Source organism: Symphalangus syndactylus, chromosome 10 (genome assembly GCF_028878055.3).
Source record: "Symphalangus syndactylus isolate Jambi chromosome 10, NHGRI_mSymSyn1-v2.1_pri, whole genome shotgun sequence".
Classification (NCBI taxonomy): domain Eukaryota; kingdom Metazoa; phylum Chordata; class Mammalia; order Primates; family Hylobatidae; genus Symphalangus; species Symphalangus syndactylus.
In genome coordinates, this window is record NC_072432.2 from 18,333,414 (window position 1) to 18,351,494 (window position 18,081).

At 46.1% G+C, this 18,081-nt stretch overlaps 1 protein-coding gene and 1 long non-coding RNA gene across 3 annotated transcripts in view; both read left to right on the forward strand.

Moving 5' to 3' along the window:
• FRMD4A (FERM domain containing 4A) overlaps positions 1 to 18,081 on the forward strand; it is a 695,719-nt gene that overhangs the window by 207,391 nt on the left and 470,247 nt on the right. The window lies entirely within an intron of this gene.
• Positions 5,602 to 7,145, forward strand: LOC129491900 (uncharacterized). The gene is made up of 2 exons (XR_008660661.2): positions 5,602 to 6,061; positions 6,357 to 7,145. It is a non-coding gene; the product is annotated as an uncharacterized lncRNA (long non-coding RNA).

The following is an 18,081-nucleotide window of genomic DNA, read 5'->3' on the forward strand; positions in this document are numbered from 1 at the left end:
CTGTAGGCTACATGCGCAACCTCTAGTCCTCAAAAAAAATTATTCCCTCACATCTCTTCAATTTCCCTTTTATGTAATCGAGAAGGGCATTTTATTCTGATGTCAACTATAACAGCGCTTGTGGTCATGTGTTTTTAACCTTGGTTGAGTCTTTATCTTTAGTAAACATTCTGTTTTTCTTTTGTCACACTTGTCAACAGCCAGACAATGGTGTTTCATGCTTTTCCAGTCACTCCTTGGGTCTCCACACCTCCCAACTTCATTTATCTTTGTCTCTATGACTTTCCATCCATCCACTCACCCACCCACTTATCCACCCAACCATCCATCCACCCATCTATTGACCCACCCATCCATCCATTCATTTGTACCCCCATCTATCCACTCATCCATCCATCTACCCATTCACCCATTCATCCATCCCTCATTTATCCATCCATCCACCCATCCATCCATCCATCTACCCACCTACCCATCCATCCACCCATTTTTTTCACCAATCCATCCATCCTTTCACCCATCCATCCATCCATCCAACCATTCATCCCCCCATATATCCACATACCTATCCATTCATGTACCTATCTCCCATCCATCCACATATCTATCCATTCATCCACCTATCCTCCATCCATCCACCCATTCACCCATTCACCCATTTATCTACCTATCCATCCATCCATCCATCCATCCATCCATCCATCCATCCATCCATTCATTCTTTCCAATTCTCATTCCAAAAAGATTTCAAGACATGTTATAAAACATATGCTATACAGCAGAATGGGAATAAAGAAAAAAAGACAAAGAGAAAATGGTAAAATAAAGCCCAAGATAAAGTCAGTCCACAAGACTATTTACCAGAAGTCTTGTAGAAATTATCAAAAGGTAAATCACAGATATGGCTCTTTATTTTCTAGCAGTCAAAGCAAACAGGAGAACCCAGCCTGGCCAAGACTCGGAGGCTTCACAAGATAGACTCCAATCAGATACCAAGAAACAAGTTCTTCTAACTTCACCTTATTTCCCCCTCTTCCTGTCCATCACCACATGCCCCCAGCAAACTCTATTTTCCCATCTGAATTCATCATAGGTGGGACTAACTTTTCATTCCAGAGGTGAAGTTAGAGGTTGGCCCCTTGTCCTCTAAATGATGGGCTTTTACTCAGGGAATACAGACTCATAAGATGTGGTTCTCCAAGTCTTTGTGGAGAAGAAACAGGCAGATTCTAGACATAAAGGGTAGTGAAGGTTGATTACTCCTCCCTCTCCACACAGGATATGGCACATGGGAGTGAGAACAGGGAACAGAGTGGTTCTCTAAGGGAGCTTGGTCCTTCCTCCTCCAGCCAGCAAAGGACAAGTGTGTTTGCAGCCCAGACTCAGCAGCTGCTGGAACTCTGAGGTCCTGCAGGCTCAGACTGTCACCAGCCATGGCCATCAGGCCCTCCCCACGGTGGCCAACTGGGTGCAGTCCTGCTTCTTGTTGAGCTGCCCAAGCATCTAGAGAGGGTGCTGTCATGCATAAAGGACCTGCAAATGCCTTCAAAACATATGGCCAGACACCAGAATGACTATTAGGTTGGTGTAAAAGTAATTAGGTTGGTACTTTTTCACCAACCTAATACATTCTCAACATCGCTTTGGTGCTTAAAAGCAAACTGTTTCATTATTTACTTGATACCAGCTTTATATTTAAAGCCTTCAGGCTTTAACAACGTGGTATTTGCTTGAAGGCCTCACGACCCAAATAGCAGTGTCTCAAGTGCTCTTTAGCAAAACGTCATCTAATCCTGCTAATTCAACTTCATTCACCCCATCATGTGCTAAATTGGAATCATTTTTATCAAAAATGCACTTCCTTCCACCATGAAATCTTAAACCAAATATTCCTGAAGTTTGGTAAAAAACTAACTTTCTCCTGCTTCACTTATATTATCCTTATTCTGATCTTACTGATGAGGGCATGAGGATAAAATAGGATTACCTCTTCGTAAAACAGAGAACGGGGATGGCTGCCTTGTCTGTCTTTAGAATTCTAACATTGTTGCTGAAATACACTCCCATTGAGTAGCTCACCATGGGGCACACCATGCCTAAGGCAGGATAAAATAGTTTCTCTCCATTCATCGTGTGACTCCCAGAGGGCCGAGCTTCCCACGAGCAGGCCCCCTGGCAGCTGGGCCTGCGTGGGAGCCCCACAGTGGCCATGATGTGTCCTGATTCTCAATTTCCCAGACAGCCCTGGGCTGCCCACCTGCCATGTGCAAATAAAACTCCCAACATCAAATGAGAGGATTCAAAGAGGAGGAATGGGAGGTGGTGGGAAATACTCCAGATCTACCGTCTCTGCTCTCCTCCTCCTCCCCTTTCCATCATGAGAGTCACATCACTTTCCCAGGTACACATGGGGAACAAACAGGGGCCAGCCAGATTGATAACAACCTCTGCAGAGTCGTGGACACTAAAAGGGAAATACGGCTTGCTATCTGCTCCCAGGAGACCCCAGGCAGCCTCCCCTCTCCACACTTGCTCTGCCCTCTTTTTCCCTCAATATTTCTCACTCTGGTTGTTAGACAACTTGGGGAGAAAACTGTGGCTCTGGGGGCTCCCACGATTGGATGTTTAAGATTTTTGGTTTTTGGTTTGTTTTTGTTTTTGAGACATAGTCTAGCTCTGTCACCCAGGCTGGAGTACAGAGGCATGATCTCGGCTCACTGCAACCTCCTCCTCCCAGACTCAAGCGATTCTCCTGCCTCAGCCTCCCAAGTAGCTGGGACTACAGCTGCAAGTGCCACCACGCCCAGCTAATTTTTGTATTTTTAGTGGAGATGGGGTTTCCCCATGTTGGCCAGGCTGGTCTTGATCTGCTGACGTCCAGTAATTTGCCCGTCTTGGCCTCCCGAAGTGCTAGGATTACAGACTGCACCTGGCCTTATGTTTGAATTTTATGCCTTTTGGTCAGGGATAAGAAATTAGAAATTGCCGGTGTGACTGTAGACCAAAGAGTAACTGTGAACAAAGCAGGGGTCTTTGGTCAGAGCGAGGGAGGTGCAGGTGTTTTGATCAGGATGAAGAGGTCCTTGTGTGATTATAAGAAAAGGCCAGAGGTGCATGGTTTCAACAGTCCAGCTCCCAGCCAGGACAGATTCTAGCAGGAGCGGAAGGAGAGGAAGGGCCAGACGTCTTGAGTCAGTGGAGTACAGAAAATGACCTTATTCATCTCGTGGCGTGGTATCTTGTTTGCCTCTGTTTCCTGAGTCAAGATTTTAAAATATGTTTTTGTCTATGCCCAAATATCTCTTAATCGACTGACAAGTGGATCAGAAGCCTCACATGGAAGCCTGACATTCGTCACGGGAGTTGGGGCAGTCACATCATGGAGCCACAGGCACTTAACTAAGTTATGCTGTCTGTGTTGTTCATGTTTGGAATCTGTGTCTTTCCCGACAGTCTCCAGAACAGTCACACATAACTGGACTTCATCTTCGAGGCTGGGTATTGAACCAAAGTGACTCAGGGAAGACAGCACCTAGAGACAACAGGGTGGTCGGGGGGGGCACAGTGAGTTGGGCTAAGGAGCTAAAGCAGCCGGAAGGTTGGCTTTGCGTCTACTCTGCCATCTTCCGTTCATTCTAGAGTTCCTCCCTCAACAAACGAAGCTTCTGCAGCGCCTGAGACTCTCTTCTTGCTGGTGGTTTTGGCCATCCTTGTATTTTAGGTGTGTCGTCATTAGAGGAGAGATTTGTGAACTCTGTGATTCATTGCTTCCTTTTTTCTAGCAAAAGTATAATTTGGGGATTTGTGTGGTTACATTCTCTACTACAAATGCTGCAGTTGGGAGCTTACAGTGTAACAGGGCCAATTATAGGAGAACACGGAGGCGTTACCTGGGAATTCCACACCTCTAACCTTTTCTGAAAGAACAGCAGTCCTTGCTTTCTCCTCCTGGTGTCCGGCATGCAAACCAAGGATACTAAGTTTCCACCACGGTGCATTAAACTCAGACTGAAGTTTGAGCTCTGACTTGGGCTGCAAGTTGAATCTCACTTTGGAGAATTTTAAAATTGTGTGGAGGCTTAATCCCAAGCCAAACAGCTTGGGCCTAATGAGAGCCAGGAGCTACGGAGTTTTGAGATAAATATACAAAGCCTTATTCCCTATGTCAAATAAATATACTCGTATTTACCGATATAGGCAGGCAAATAGGTAGCAATGCCTATGCTTAGCATGTATGGCCTATGTAAAGTTTTTAGATACCATGATCATCACATCGTTTTTCAAATTTGAATAAGAAACTACCAGCCATGTGTCAGTCTGCACTTACCAATATCACCGAGGACTGATTTTTGCACACCAAACATGGCAACAAATCCTGAAGAAGAAACTTAAAAATGTTGACTATGGGCTGGGTCTGATGGTTCATGCCTGTAATCCCAGCTCTTTGGGAGGCCGGGGTGTGAGGATTGTTTATGGCCAGGAGCCTGGGCGTCATAGCGAGACTTCATCTCTATATAAAAAATTTTTAATTAGCCTAACATGGTGGCATGCACCTGCAGTCCCAGCTACTTGGGAGGCGGAGGTGGGAGGATCACTTGAGCCCAGGAGATCAAGGTTACAGTGAGCTATGATCACACCACTGCACTCCAGCCTGGGCAACAGAGTGAGACCATCTGTACAAAAAATTAACAAATTAGTTTTTAAAAATAATAAAAAATTTAAAAAGAATATTTACTGTGGCCAGTGTCATGGAGGAAGGAGTCTCTGGTGTGATGGAGGACAAAAGGTCTCTGGCTGCAGCAAAGAGAAGAATGGAAGGTATCTGTGGGTTCCTTCCAACCGTGAGCATCACCAGGGACTCAGGAGGCTGGGAATCTTGGGCTGGAGAGCAAGGCAGGCCCACAAGCACTGCGGCAGCCAGAATCCAATGACAGATCACAGCCTGGGAGGCAGGGAGGGAGAACAAGCCTGGAACCCTAGCAAGACAACCAAGAGGGCCACCGCAGGGAAGAGGGAATGGAACATCTCGCCCCAGCTCCAGCCATGGAAGGCCAGGTGCCAGGTGCCCACAGATGGAAAATCTGGCAGCTTGCAGGCAAGGAAGTTTGCCAGTTTCAAATATCAACCACTGACTTCTCGTTGTGGAGTGTTAATTAAAGCTATTAATACCACCCAAAGGTCAGAGTTCCTGTCTTATATTTCAGATATTTCCCAGGAGTCCTGAAAGATGAAGGAATAGGAATACATAAACCCAGCAAAATAGCACACAGAACTAATTACCCAAGGCGACCCATGCAAGACTCCACTGACAGGCGCATTAGAATGACCTTTGTTCCCAGAGTGATGGTATCTTGATACCTCTGTTTCCAGGGGCGGGCCTCCCACCCAGCAGATGAGCCACCCGGAGGTTTTTATTCCTAGCAGGGCACTGTCTAAAGTCAGGCTTCTGTCCTGGGTGCTACCCTGGTTTTGACCCTCTCTGTGATCTGTGATCTTAAGCTGGTTTCTAAATCAATGATTCTAAGTGTGTTCTACAGCTCATATATATATATATATATATATATATATATATATATATATATGAATCATAATTGTGTTGTTTTAAATTATTAGTGATTGCAACCCCTGAGGCTCTCAGAGAGATTTTTTTGTTTCATTGTTTTTCTAATGAATAAAGGATAAAAAATATCTCTATGCCTTGGTTCTTTGAATTGCTAACTAGATATACGGTAATAAGGTACTTCACTATCGTTCACAGTGGAAGGGAAAGAGAGAATGATTAGAGGCTATTGAGATGGAAGCCACTGTTCGTGGAAAAGTTGATTCTCATCAGGCAAGTCATGGGTTTGAAGAAGATTTTGGGAGGGGAAGAGAAAATAATGGTATTTGCGGGGGCCACACCTGCGCTGTTGCTATGTGAATTTGCATAAGCTTGCAAGGGAAGCTTATTTTCTCAGCTAGAAAACAAAACACATCATACATAGTTGAGTCTGTCTCCAGGACCAGCGTGCCTTCCATCCAGGCGCCCATCCATGCATCCATGCACCCAGCATTTTTTCAGGTTCTTTTTTTTTTTTTTTTGGAGACGGAGTCTCGCCCTGTCACCCAGGCTGGAGTGCAGTGGCGCAGTCTCGGCTCACTGCAAGCTCCACCTCCCGGGTTCACGCCATTCTCCTGTCTCAGCCTCTCCGAGTAGCTGGGACTACAGGCGCCCGCCACCACGCCCGGCTAATTTTTTTGTATTTTTAGTAGAGACGGGGTTTCACCGTGGTCTCGATCTCCTGACCTTGTGATCCGCCCGCCTCGGCCTCCCAAAGTGCTGGGATTACAAGCGTGAGCCACCGCGCCCGGCCCAGGTTCTTTATCTCAACTGACTGTCACAACTCGGGGGTGAGAGTCTAGGGCAGATGGAAGGAAGTGAGGTTAAAGGAGTGCTGAGGCCATGCTGAAAGTGCTGTCGGGTCTGACAGTGATGATGATAATGGTGGTGGTAATGATTAAGGTATTTCATATGCATGTGGTGCTTTGCAACCTACAAGATGTTACCACGTGCATTTTCTCATAACAAAACTAGGAGACTTGCCTGCAGTAACATATGGCCCACTGAGTTGGGAGGGAGAAAACCTTAGATCTTAGACTTGCTCAGGTATGATGTGTAAATCCATGCACAAACAAGCAAATGTATTATATTGTCACCAGAAAAGCATGGCAAATTTTGCATCAGATTTGAGTGCCCAGGACTCTTGAAATATGGCCATGCTAATAGGGCTTGCCCTCAATAACTTCACATTTGAGTGGAAGGGGAGACCATGTGTACCTATAATTTTATGTAACCAGAAAGCAAAATATGCTGGGCGGGGTGGCTCATGCCTCTAATCCCAGCACTTTGGGGGACTGAGGTGCACAGATCACTTGAGCCCGGGAGTTTGCGACCAACCAGGGCAAAATGGTGAAACCCTATCTCTACAAAATAAACAAAAATTAGCCAGGTTTGGTAGCATGCACCTGTAATCCCAGCTACTCAGCAGGCTAGGGTGGGAAGATTGCTTGAGCCCCGGAAGTGGATGTTGCAGTGAGCTGAGATTATGCCACTGCACTCCAGTCTGAGTGACAGAGTGAGACCCTGTCTCAAGAAAAGAAAGAAAGAAGGAAAGCAAAATATAAATATGGAGAATGGCTCAAACCATAAAAGAGGCTGGGGATACTTGAGCAAGGCTTCATAGTGATGGAATTTGAACTGATTTCTGAAGGATAGATTCCAAGAGGAGGAGATGGACCAAAGTTATCTTGAGGAGGGAAATACCTTTAGCAAAATCTTGCAGAGAAAACATACCCATTTTAAGCGTTAATGAGTGGTTCAGTGGGGATATAGTCAGGAAGAGAGCTGTGAGTGAAAAGGCAAAAGAGATAGCCATTCCCACAGTGAAGGGTCTTACGGGCACAGGCAGACACTATCATTATTCCATTTTTCAGATGGGAAAACTGAGGCACAGAGAGGACAAGGTCAGAAAGCCAGGAAGCGAATCTGGGCCATCTGGCTGTAGTGCCATCTTTTTCAATGCTCCCTTAAAGGACCTCTTCTCCAGGCCCTAAAAACCTTCTTCATCTTTCGCTTCCCCAGAGTACAGCAAGGCCTCCTGTCTACCTCGCAGGACGGGGACTCAGAGCACTAACAAACCCCAACTCAAACTAGTTTTTATAAAAGAAAATGTATGACCTTGCAAAACAAGAAGTGCAGAGCTCGGGTGAGAGCCAGCACTGGCTAATTCAGCAGCTCAGCAAGAGCTCCAAGGACCTGGGTGTTTTCCCACCTCTCCAGGCCCCCATCCTCACGGGCCAGCTTCCACCTCCACCTGAATGCTGAGCCTTTGCCTAATTTCCTCCCTGATTTCAGTTCAAGTAACACTTCCAAGGGGCAGCCTTTCCTGCCTCCATCCTGTGGTCAGTCCGTTTTCCCAGCTCTTGGATCACGCCTGGGTTTGCTGCACTTTCCCTTATTACATGATGCTGCAGTTAATGTCAGCCCTCCCTGTTAGACTCTAAGCTCCATAAGGGCAAGAACTGTGCATTCTTGATCACTATTGTGACCCTAGAGTCTGCCACTCAAATATTTGTCAAGTGAGTGAATGGCAGCTCTGTGTAGGGCCAAGGAACCCGAGCCACAATAGACATGCCATATTGCAAACGGCTCATTACGATTCATTCTCCTCTGGTGCACATTTTTTCCCTGAGGCACAGTCCTATTGATTTCTTCTCCCCAAGAAGTATTCTCCTTTATCCTTCCTAGAAAAGCCATATTTTGTTCACATAGCCACCCAATCCCCTCTGCAAGGTGATTCAGATCATACTTCTACCTTGAGGCATTTCACTAGAAATTGCTGTCAGCCCAGGGGTGGTCCAGGATCTGAGGTTACCTAAGCTAACTAAAGGGAAGACATATTGTATGCAGGTGGGAGAAGGTGCTCGGAGGTTAGCAGGGTGCTGGTTTCCCCAGGTACTGCTGGTGGTCATCGTGTAGCCAAGGTATTGCTAGTGCCTATGGAGGGAGCGGAGGGACTGGAGAGAAACTGAGTAGGTAAAAGTGGGCAAGGCAGGCCGGGCGCGGTGGCTCACGCCTGTAACCCCAGCACTTTGGGAGGCTGAGGTGGGTGGATCATAAGGTCAAGAGATCAAGACCATCCTGGCCAACAGGATGAAACCCCGCCTCTACTAAAAACACAAAAATCAGCCAGGCGTGGTGGTGGGTGCCTGTAGTCCCAGCTATTCGGGAGGCTGGAGGAAGAGAACTGCTTGAACCCTCGAGGAAGAGGTTGCACTGAGCCAAGATCGCACCACTGCACTCCAGCCTGGGCAACAGAATGAGACTCCATCTCAAAAAAAAAAAAAAAAAAAAAAAAAAAAGTGGGCAAGGTTTGGTGATGTGTGGGGACATACGGGGTAAGAGAGAAGATGATCTTAGAGAAATCTCTAATTTTTCCTTTGGACAATTGTATGGATGGACGGGTGGATGGAAGTTCCAATCACTGTGATAGAAAACACTGGAAAACATGAGATTCATCCAGGCAAGTCTTTCATACACTGTTTCATCATCGGTTTAATAAATGAAATGGAGTTAGAGCTCATCTCAGCCTTTTGTTTCTTCTATCATACTGTGTTGTACCCTGTTTTTTGTTTTGTTTTGTTTTAATCACATTCCTCCTGGTAGCAGACTTACCTACTAATGCTTGCACTTTCTCCTTATCAGCCCGGCAGTTCCGAGATAGCAGGAGCCGGGTGTGTGTGCGTGCGTGCGCGCATACATGTGCACATTTTGTGTGTGTTTGTGTGTGTGTGTGAGAGAGAGAGAGAGACTGGATTCCCCACAGCACATTATTGTTTTTTCCACAGTCAGCGGTAGATACATATTTGCAGGATTTAGCTGGGCTCCAGCATTGTGGAGGTCAGATAACCACACTTTGGTGAACAAGTTGCATTCTAATCTTAGAGCAGGCAAAATGCCCCTCTCACCCGGATTGTTCCTCTTCTTCATGCTGGTATGTTTAAAGAGGTCATCCAGCAAGCTTCTTAAAAAGGGTATTGGACCTTTGCAAGTCTCAGTCGGCTTGGCAGCATGACTGTGTCTCTGAATGTCCTAGAAGGAGGCTTGTCATCCTCTTGCCTTTGGGTGAATGTACTACTCAGGAAGGCAGGGATACACACACCCTCTTCCTCGTTAATGGGTTCGCAATTATTTTGGCAGATCTAAAATAATATTTCAAAGGCAGTAGACAAGCAGCTGGGGACGTTACTTGTAATTGTTTCATATTGTTATCACATTTGCTTATGAGAACAGAGAGGCAAGCTGCCATCAATCAGAGAAGGGCATAGTCATCGACGGTGATCATGGTGCATGCGTTGGAATGTCATGGCAATTGTCCCTTAGTCCTGGACTTGATTACTTCTGCTGCATTCCTGTGATAGCTGAGTTGCTTCATTAGCTTTACTTTGGTCAACCTCATTTGTAAAGGGGAAGCTAGAAAATAGCATTACACAGGGCTTCGTGCACTGAAAAATCGACGTTATCAAAGGAAGCACTATCTTCTCTCTTTCTGTCCTTCTCCAAATGCTGTCTGCAATCATATTTAGTCACTCATGGGTGTTAACATGGGTCACCAAGGAAGGGCTCAACCAGAGGTGAAAAATTACACACATTCTAAACATGCCTTTTTACAGGTGAGAAAAATGAGGCCAGGAAAGGTAATGTAGTGTTGGATACAATCCCGTTTGGTGATCAGTCACCCCTGGGTTCAAATCTTGATTGTACCACTTGTTGCAGATTGAGCCACTTAAATTCTTATTTTTGTTTTGTTTTGTTGTTGTTGTTGTTGTTGTTTTTGTTGAGACAAAGTCTTGCCCTGTCACCCAGGCTGGAATGCAGTGGCATGATCTTGGCTCACTGCAACCTCCACCTCCTGGGTTCAGGAAATTCTCCTGCCTCAGCCTTCTGAGTAGCTGGGATTACAGGCGCCCACCACCATGCCCGTCTAATTTTTGTATTTCTAGTACAGATGTGGTTTCACCATGTTGGCCAGGCTGGTCTCGAACTCCTGACCTCAGGTGATGCACCCGCCTTGGCCTCCCAAACCGCTAGGATTACCGGCATGAGCCACCATGTCCGGCCCACTTAAATTCATCTGAGCCTCCGTTTGCTTATCTGTGAAATGGGGGTAATAGCAGGTATCCTGCAGGGCTACTGTGAGAATTACAATTCAGGCAATGAGCTTGGCACCTGGAACAGAGGTGTTTAGTACCCAGGTGCTGTAATTATGTCTAAGCTCACAAAAGGAGATTTTGAGAAAGCTGGAATTAAAACTCGTGTCTCCTGACTCTGATCTGGTTGGACCACACTGCTGTGCTTGAATAAAGAGGCCCTGGAGACGCTCAGGGTGGGCGTTTGTAACACCTGCTCAGGACAGTTTCATTTACTTTGTACCAGCATTGCACAGGTTGCCAGAAGTATTACTCATGTGAGTTGGTGGACTTTTGGTCAAATATTTGCCCTAAACCCAGGTCTCTATGGCATTTTACGGAATCCTCTGCATCCTCGTAAGGGACATTGGAGGAGCAAATCGGTTGCAGAATGAGTTGCAAATAAAATGGCCAATCTCAGTATGAAAGATTCAAGATGTTACCTAAATGAGGGTGAAAACCACTCCATTTAGATAGATATGAGCAAACTTAAGTGACCACTGAGCCCACTGGAAACAAATAACATGCTATGTAAAGGCTTAGTAACAGTGATGGATGTTTGAACTTGAACTTCAGCTCCAGAACAGTTCTGTGGCCTCTCCCAGGAACAGGAGTCAAAGCACATCAGGATTCTTGAAGGATCTGAAAGGTGAATGAAATTTCTAGTATATGTCAAGACTTTTCCACTGAAGAAGGGCTTTGTGTACAGAGACTTAGAAAGGAGACCAACCTGGACCCCTTCACTACCAGAAACAAAGATGGTGGACTGCCCAATTAAGTGGCCCTAGAGATTTACCCAGGAGCTTGAGTCTTCTAGAGAAATCCAGTTTTCCTATGCAGGAAGAAGGCTAGGAGTTTTCTGGCCGCATGGGTTCTGGCTTTGTTTTCATGAAGCTATCCCTCCCAGCTGGCAAGAGAAATGGAATTTTATGCAGTTGCTGAAAACTTCATCCAGAAACCCAAAGATGCTGGCATGAAGGAATAGTTCTGGAGCAGAGCTGGAATGATGGCCAAGCCTGTGCCTGCAGGGGGTCCCTGGGAACAGGACTGGCTTGAACTAACAGGACTGGCTCCAACTCAGGGCCTCTCAATATACAAGAAATGTTGCAACAGTTTCACTCCAGCTGACTGCCTACCTCAGCAACTTGCAAGGGTCTTGCAGCCTTGGTGGTTTTGTTTTGTTTTTTTCATTTTTTTGCAAATAGTTTAAAAGGTTTTTTAATATTGAAATTTCCAAATATATTCAAAAATAGAATAGTATGATGAAGTTCCTTAAATTCATTCCCCAGCTTCTATGATCATCAAATAAGTACCAGTGTTCTATACCACTGTAGGATGATGATAGTTAACAACAATATATTAAATAGTTTCAAATGGCTGGAAGGAAGATATTGAATGTTCTCAACACAAGGAAATGATAAATATTTGAGATGATGGATATGTTAATTACCCCCATCTGATCGCTATACAGTATATGTATTGAAACATCGCTATAAACCCTGAAATGGTTTGGATCTGTGTCCCCACCCAAATCCTGTGTTCAGTTACAATCACCAATGTTGCAGGTGGGTCCTGGTGGGAGGTGATTGGTTCATGAGGGAGGTTTCTCATGAATGGTTTAGCACCATACCCCTTGGTCATGAGAGTAAGTGAGGTCTCATGAGAACTGGTCATTTAAAAGTGTGTAGCAGCCCTCCCCCACCCCCATCCCACTTGCTCCTTCTCTACCCGTGTGATATGCCTGCTCCCCCGTTCACATTCTGCCATGATTGTAAGTTTCCTGAGGCCTCCCCAGAAGCCAAGCAGATGCCAGCATTATGCTTCCTGCACAGCCTGCAGACCCAGGAACCAATTAAACCTCTTTTCTTTATAAATTACCCAATCTCAGGTATTTCTTTATAGTGATGTGAGACTAGACTAATACACAACCCATGAGTATGTACAATTATTTGTCAATTAGAAACATTTTTTAAGTATAAAAAAAAACCTTGTGAGCTTGGTGGCTTTTTGTGGCAGGGCAAGAACATGTGTCAATCTGCCAGAAGTCAGTCTTGCTGTAATTGATTTTAGCAATGGCTACTTTTGAGTTATGTGATGCTTTATATGCATTTTCTCATTTAATCCCCACAACATCCTTTACAAAGCAAAGGCTTTGCTTTCCATTTAACAAATGGAGACAATGCAGCTTAGAGAGGTTAGGTAATTTGCTCAGAGACAGCGGTGTTAGGGGATGAGCTAAGGTTAGAACCTAAGTCTCTCTAACATCTACAGGTGCACTTTCTAATAGTGTAACAGTACCAGCTAACGCTAGTAGAAAACCATCCTGTGCCAGACACAGGCTTTCCACACCTTGGCATAATCCTTACTGCAACCTTCTCAGGTGAATACCATCACTAGCATCCTCTCCATTTAACCAACGAGAAAACGGAGGCATGAGAAGTGTAAGTAACTTGTTAGTTTCCAGAGTTCAGAGTTGTGGGTGGGAAAGCCTGGGTTCCAAGCCAGCCGGAATGGCCCCCGAGTGCACACTGTCAACCCCGAAGCCAGTGATTTTCAGCAAGGAGTCCCTGGAATGCTAAAATCAACATGCTCTTATGGTTGTTAGAGATGCAGGTTTTCAGGCCCGACCAGTAAAATCAGAAGTTCCAGGGGAGGAGGGAGCGATCTGTTTGAGACCACCTTCTGGGATTCTGAGACCTGCTCCAGGGATGTTGCTTTGCCCTTTCACACCTCTCAGTGGCTTTTACTCCAGGTAACAGGTGACTGTAGCTGATAGCCTCTCTTTTAAACTCTTACTCCTCAAAGCCTGGTGTGTGAATAAGCAACATTAGCATCACTTGGTGGCTTGTTAGAAATGCAAAATTTCCAGGCCCCATTTTGGGCCCACTGAATCAGAATCTGTGTTTTTTGTTTGTTTTGGTTTTTTGTTTTTTGTTCTGTTTTGAGACAGAGTCTCGCTCTCTTACCCAGGCTGGAGTGCAGTGGTGTGATCTTGGCTCACTGCAATCTCCGCCTCCCGGGTTCAGGCAATTCTCCTAAGCCTTCCAAGTAGCTGGGACTACAGGTGCATGCCACCATGCCCGGCTAACTTTTGTATGTTTACAAGAGAAGGGGTTTCACCAGGTTGGCCAGGCCGGTCTTGAACTCCTGAACTCAGGTGATCCACCCATCTCAACCTTTCAAAGTGCTGGGATTACAGATGTGAGCCACCACACCCCGCCAGAATCTGTGTTTTAACAAAGTCCGCAGGTGATTCATATGTACGTTACAGGGATAAGGTACATGACAGGGTGAGGCACGCTGATCTAGGTTACAGCAGGGTAAGATCACACCCAGAAAACTGCTCTTAAATCCCATTGCTTTCCAGTCAGGGGGGAGAGCAAAGCTGCTCTCCAACAGCCAGCCAAGATGCCCACACCTCAGTGCCATGTGAAGGGACATCAGCCAGGAGACACACTTTGCAGCTAGCAGGTTGTGTGCTGGTTAAGGCAAGAGTAGCTGCTGTAACAGATAGGCCCCCTAGGTCTCAGTGTCTGCATGTCACAGATGTTTATTTCTCACTCATGTAAAATCAAAGCAGCAGGGAGGGCTCTGCTCCCCAAAAAACTAGAAGTGATCCCAGATTTTCCCCCTCACCCTCCACCAACAGCAAGGAAAGGTGGAAAAGCCATGCTCAGGAAGAAGGTTTGGGGAACAGCCGCCAGTCTCTACCATAGTTCACTGGAAACGTTTACCTCACATTGTTCCTTTATTCATTCAATGAATTAATAATCTACTTAGTAGTGAATAAGATTGATTTATATATCCATGCGTTCATTTATTCATTCAGCAAACATTTGCTAACAGCTGCTGTATGGAGGAACTTAAAATACCAAGAAGCTTGGCATCTAGAGGGAAGCAACCTGCATGAGTGCTCTGGGAATACGGGAGAGGGTATTGGCATCAGGCAGGGAACTCAAGGAATGCTTCCTGAAGGAAGTGACACTGAACTGAGTTTAGACCTAAGAAAGAAATAAACTAGGCAGAGGGACATATGAAGGCTCAAGACTTCAGGAAAAAAAGCAGTGTACGTAAAGGGATGGAGGAACTCAGCTTGGGAAACAGATGTCGGTAGGCTGAATGGTGGTGTCAGGTATGATGGAGGTATAAAGGAATATAATTCAAAAATGGCTGATTTGCCTATCTCCTGGGAGATAGGGGAAAGTGGACCCACTGTCAGGCCCATCCTGGCAAGAAAAGATGCAAATAGCTCTGTCCACACACTTACCTGTCATCCTCATGCCTAGTTGCCAAGAAAAAAAAAAAAAAAGCAAATGACATTGAACTTCCTCCCTAAAGTGCCCTTTGTAAGTCCGCAAGAATCAAGGTGCAAGCTGCTTCAAATTAACCCATATTTTATAGTCCTGGAACAGCTGTCACCTGCTCTGCCCTGGGGAACTCATCACCTAACAGAGGGAAATGCACATTCCACATATTCCCTCAGCCTTGCTTGGCCATGGGCTTTCTGAGAAGCTGGAAATCACATCTCCTCCAAATTGTTACCTCCCTAAATAAGTCCCTTGGAAGGTCTGTGGGGCAGGATGCAAAGTTTTGTCCTTCGTAATTAGGGAGTGATTAATTATTTAATCAGAGCAGATAGCAGCCCACACAATGTCACCTCCTCTCATTTGTTGGGCTACAGGCCCCCATTAATCACACATCCTGACATTCTGCATGCAAAAGGGACAGGTGGATTTGAAGCTTAGTGTTGTGGTAACCTCGCTACTGCTCCCTGATCTGCTTCCAAATGCTGCAACTGTTTTACAGCAAACATCACCATCACCAGCCCAGGCTTCTTTCCTAGATGAACGTCTTAGGAAGGGGAACGTTATATCTGCACATCAAGGCATTTCGCTCTGTCCCTTCTCCTCGTTCAGGTCCCTGGGGTTTGGCCCCACCATTCCATCTCCTGCTGATCACAGGTTCTTGTACTTCAGGTGTAGTTTTAAGGCTTGTTTGAGCATATAAACCCCTCACTTTGCACCTCTTCGTTCTGGCCTAAGGATGCTCCTGATAGGTGCTTTTCTAACACCTCTTCCTTCACAGAAGCTGCAGCCCAGGTGCCAGCAGGGATGGAAATGAGTCACCCTCTGCTGTGTCTGTCACCCTCTGCATTGAGGGCTCACTTGGCCTGCCCTGAGTGCTTTCAGGTGACTCTTGTGTTCCTTGGCACCACTCATGGCCACCTCCTTGATCTGCATGCTCAGTTGGAAACCAAGACCTCCTCCAACAAAGGCCTACTCAGGCCATTGGGGTTCTTAGCTCATCCCTGGAGAAATACATCTGGCTGGCTGTGCAGGAAGGAAATTCATTAAAAGGTTGGTCACTCAGGAGGTCATGGAATTTCCAAGAGAGCCAGAGAGTTGTGGGGATTCAGGGTTATATGGTCAGTGACATGGTTTGGCTGGGTCCCTACCCAAATCTCACCTTGAATTGTAATAATCCCCACATGTCAAGGGTGGGGCCAAGGGGAGGTAATTGAATCATGGTAGCAGTTTCCCCTATACTGTTCTCATTGTAGTAAATACGTCTCATGAGATCTGATGGTTTTATAAATGGGAGTTCCCCTGCACAAGCTCTCTTGCCTGACACCATGAAAGACATGACTTTGCTCTTCCTTCGTCTTCCACCATGATTGTGAGGTCTCCACAGCCATGTGGAACTGTGAGTCCATTAAACCTCTTTTCTTTATAAATTACCCAGCCTCAGGTATGCCTTTATTAGCAGTGTGAGAAGAGCCGAATATAGCCAGGAATTGATGCCCAAAGTCCCACCACTGAATGCCTGTGCCAGAAAACAAAAGTTTGTAAGTCAAGACTCTGGGCATTCAGGGGAAGAAGATCCTGGGGTTTCTGATCCTATTTGGCCAGTGACTGAAGTTCCTTCCATCAAATTTCTGCAGAAATTTACAGAGTCTGGGTCCCCCAAGACTCTCTGTGACCTCCCACCTTTTCAGTGTGCTACCAAGAATGGCTCTCTCCCGCCTAAGGTTGCCAACCATGGCATCTTTAACTCTGGCTGTGGAGGCAACATCAAGAGGCCAGAATCTCCAAGGTGCTTGTTAAAATTCAGATTCCTGAGCCTCAGCTCCAGAGATTAGAGTTTAATAGGTGTTTGGTTAAACTCATATGGAGGTTTGGAGTTTAAATTCTTTGGCAATTTCACAGTCTCTTAAAATATCACCATGTGGCAGGGTCTGCGCTGACTACTTGGGTAATTTTGGCATCCAGGCCTCACCCCATCCTCTAAACAGGGCCACACTTCCACAGCCAGGAAAAGACAACTCTCCTAGGCTTCCAGATGACCCTAAATGTGTCCCCATGAGGCACAAGGGTACTTTCTGGGGACAGATAAAGACCTCTCTGCAAGTGTAGGTGCCCACATTGCCCATGTTGAAATTGTGCTGCAATTTAGTTCTTCTTGGAGGACCTACACTCACAAGGACTGCTTTCTCCTCTCCCAGAAGAAGGCAGAAGTCCATCAAAAGGCAGGGCCTGAAAGGCACCTAGCACGTGACAGGTACTCAAGAAATATTGACTGACTGAATGAAAGTAGCCAGCTCTTCAAACTCTACTTCCATTCTCCTTCCACCCTCATTCCACCTTCTCTCTCCCACAGGTGACCAGCCTCTCTTGCTTCTAGTGACCTTCAGCCTTCGCCTAGCAATGCTGCCATTTGGTTGGGGCCTCCTTTCTCTGCTCATTGTCTGATGCTTTGGGAACCCTGAGCTCAGTGAAGCAGGCTGCTAAATGCTGGGTGAGAATCTCAGAGACCCAGAGTCTGCATCTCCATGACATGAGAAACTCCTATCAACTTCTAGGAAATGGGGCTCCTGCTAGCTCAGAAGTAGAGGGCACTGGTCCCAATGATGGGAGGCCAGCAGGCTGTTGCTTGTACAATTTTATAAAAAGATCCATCCTCCTTGCTAGGGCCACCTCATTAGCTGTTGGAGGCTCTCTCATTCATTCAATAAATATTTCTTGAGTGCCTGTCACATGCTAGGTGCTGTTCAGGCTCTGCCTCGTGATGGACCCTTGCCTTCTTCTGGATTCATGGAAAAGAGTCTGTGTTAGTCTGGGTCCTCCAAGAAGACACCAAGACAAACTTCCTCATGCAAGGATTTTATTAGGGGAAATGCCAGTGTCTTCCAGGAATCAGCTACCTTAGGTATCTCTGCTGTACTCAGTTACTGACATGGAACAGCCCACAGGAGGCAGGGCCTCAGTGCAAGCACAGAGATGCATCTCAATGCATAGAACTGGGCCCTCAATCAGTGATGAGCTCTGCTGCAGGAGGTCTGCTAGGGACATTCTC